Source organism: Ictalurus furcatus, chromosome 19, assembly GCF_023375685.1.
Source record: "Ictalurus furcatus strain D&B chromosome 19, Billie_1.0, whole genome shotgun sequence".
In the NCBI taxonomy this organism is placed as follows: domain Eukaryota; kingdom Metazoa; phylum Chordata; class Actinopteri; order Siluriformes; family Ictaluridae; genus Ictalurus; species Ictalurus furcatus.
In genome coordinates this window covers 5,001-8,105 of record NC_071273.1, presented here as the reverse complement: position 1 = coordinate 8,105, position 3,105 = coordinate 5,001, and the positions used below count along the sequence as shown (strand labels likewise).

At 47.3% G+C, this 3,105-nt stretch overlaps 1 non-coding gene across 1 annotated transcript; it reads right to left on the bottom strand.

Annotated features, from left to right (window-relative positions):
* Positions 1–1,764: 1,764 nt before the first annotated feature.
* trnav-cac (transfer RNA valine (anticodon CAC)) lies at positions 1,765–1,837 on the bottom strand. The gene has a single exon. It is a non-coding gene; the product is annotated as a tRNA-Val (tRNA).
* Between the last annotated feature and the right edge of the window lie 1,268 nt (positions 1,838–3,105).

Sequence of the window (3,105 nt, the reverse complement as noted above, 5' to 3'; positions counted from 1 at the left end):
AAGCTGCAAGGATTTACAGTTCCAACATCTCACCTTTCAAACACACCAGTGGTGAAACTCACAGCGTATGCCGATGACATCACAGTGATCATTAGATCTGAAGATGATGTTAAACATCTAACCTCATGCCTCAACGTCTTTCAGAGTGCTTCTTCCGCACGGATCAATTGGGAAAAAACTGACACTTTATTGTTAGGCCATAGGTCACACCAAAATCCACCTCAGCTTCCACATCAGCGCCCTTGGAATAAAGAGGGGGTTAAGATACTGGGGCTGTTCTTTGGGATTGAACAGCACATGAACAAGAATTGGGAAGGACTTGTATAAAAAGTGACAGGCAAGCTCCAGAGATGGAAGTGGATTCAAGCCCAGCTTTCCTACAGAGGCAGGGTGCTGGTGGTGAATAATCTAGCCACCTCAATGCTGTGGCATCGTCTGACCGTGTTGGACCCTCCGAAAGAGCTTTTGTCACAACTTCAAAAAGCGTTTGTAGACTTCTTTTGGGGTGGTCATCATTGGCTTCCCCGGGGGTACTGTGTTTCCCTACAATCGATGGCGGTCAGGGATTAATTCATTTAGTCTCTAAGGTGAAATCCATGAGGTTGCAGACCGCCTGAAAACTGCTTTACTCGTCGGACTCTCTATCATGGATTAGCTTTGGCCTTGCCATTCTACGGGGAAAAAACAAGATGGATTTTGATAAACAAATGTTTCTGATTTCGGGAAATGTGGTAAAAGACATGTTTAAGATAAGATTTTATGGATCGGATCGGTTCTTGAAGCTTGAAAATGTAAAAAAATGCGGTCTCTCCGTGTCCGTCTTTTGTTAGCGACAAGCTAGCATGCAAACTGTGACGAGAGGTGTACATTTTCCGCAATCAACCATCTATATAGTCAGTGTTTTATATTTAATAAGCAAATATGTCTATATGCTGATTGGTCTCAAGCAGTGTTGTCCAATCTTCAGGTTTTCGTTCCAATCTAGCAGGAGCCACACCTGATTCCAATTGTTTGATCTGCTGATCTTGGCTTTCAGTAGACTAAAGTGTGGCTTCTGCTTGGTTAGAATGAACACCTGCAACCACACTGGCCCATTCTGGATAAGACTGGACAACCCTGATCTAAAGCAAATGACCACTAAGGTAAGTGCCACTTTGTGAGTTCTGAATCCGTCATGCTGACTCGACGTCACTCGATGAACAGGGAAGGAACTGGTAGATGAGAAGACTTCCGACTGTTGACGAATGGCAATTTCGAGTTGAGGGTGCGTTTTCTTTGTGTTTTCCTGCTTGGAGGTGGGGACGTACTAAAGGCAAGTTGCAACCTCGAGTCAAGCGCATCATTACTCTTGTCTTCTTGATGAAGGAAAGAGCCAGGCGTGGAAAAGCAGAGCCTGCCTGTGATTTTGCACGCAGCTGTTATCTGCCTTGCTACAAAAGCTGAATGGAAGGGAAACCGCTCCCAGCCATTTTCGGGCGTATACCTCTTGCTGATAGGGAAACTTGGTGACCAGTACTTTACGCAAAATTTCCCAGGCACTTTCAGAGTCTCATTGAGCAATGAAAGAGCCAGGCTTCGGCTTTCTGTGGAAAACCAGCGACTCCCTTTCATTTGGTAAGCAAATGTTGTCTGCTTTGCTACAAAAGCACAAGAGAAGGCAATCTGCTCCGTTCAAGGTCTCGCCTTCCGGCTGTTCCTAGAGGACCTGATCCTCCCGTGATGACAACCGGTCAGTGATTAAAGCAAAGTTCAGAACTTCCAGCTTGCTCCCACCTGGTCTCAAACCAGGGACCTTTTGCATGTGAGGCAAACATGATAACCACTACACTACAGAAACCACGAGAGGGCCTCCCTCTCGTAGAGTATATGTGTCGCATGGAAACCACGGCAGACAGAACACCTTGGGATGTTGAGACCATGAGCGACCAAAAGCGTGAATGAGCCTTGGAGTCCCTCTTAAGCCTTTTCTCATGCTCCGTCGCGGTTACGGCTGGTGAAGAAGGTTGGCACATTGCAACGATCACAACATAAACCATCCGAACATAAATGAACCAAGGAAATGCACTTAAGTCTTGTCTCATGCTCCCTTCCTCTGATGGCCAGGAGAAAATGGCACTGGACTTGGAATGCACTGGGGTCTCCCCTACGCAAGTCCAAGCCCGCTCAAGGCATGTCAACGGTCTGTGTCAACTATCCCGCGTGCACTATCTTGCCGACTGCATGGAGAAAAGGGCACTGGACTCGAACTACACTGGGGTTTCACCTGTGCAACCTGAAGCCTGTTACGAAAACTGTGTCGTAATGCAGAGAGAACTCTATGCAGATGAGCAAGAAAGCACCTTGGCATTCATCAAACAGGCTTGTGCAAAACAAATTTTCTATCCTAGGAAAATGCTTTGACGTAACGTAAGTCGTCCGAATGTGTTCATGTAAACCAGTAAAGGCTCTACTTACTTGACTGAAGTAAATGTACTGAAGAGGACGTCCACGTGCGGAAACCTGAGAATATAAACGAGACTGCAAAGTTGTTGCTGAAGAAGCGTCTAACACAGACAAACACCCCCGTCGGCTCCAGTAGAATGGCCTGGTGTTTCCTTAAATCACTTTAAGGCGTCGGACTCTAAGTCCAGCGGGGTTTTCTTGCGCAGGTATGAACCCTGCTCGCAGCTTTGTCAGCCCTAGGGTTAGGGTTAGGGGGGTTAGGGTTAGGGGGTTAGGGTTAAGGTTAGGGGGTTAGGGTTGGGGTTATGGTTAGCGGTTAGGGTTGGGGTTAGGGTTAGCGGTTAGGGTTAGGGTTAGGGTTTAGGGTTAGGGTTAGGTGGTTAGGGTTAGGGTTAGGCGGTTAGGGTTAGGGTTTAGGGTTAGGGTTAGGTGGTTAGGGTTAGGGTTAGGGTTTAGGGTTAGGGTTAGGATTAGGGTTTAGGGTTAGGGTTAGGCGGTTAGGGTTAGGGTTAGGGTTTAGGGTTAGGGTTAGGCGGTTAGGGTTAGGGTTAAGGTTAGGGTTAGGCGGTTAGGGTTAGGGTTAGGGTTAAGGTTAGGGTTAGGCGGTTAGGGTTAGGGTTAGGGTCAGGGTAGGTGCTAACCTGTGTGCACTGGCCATCTTAT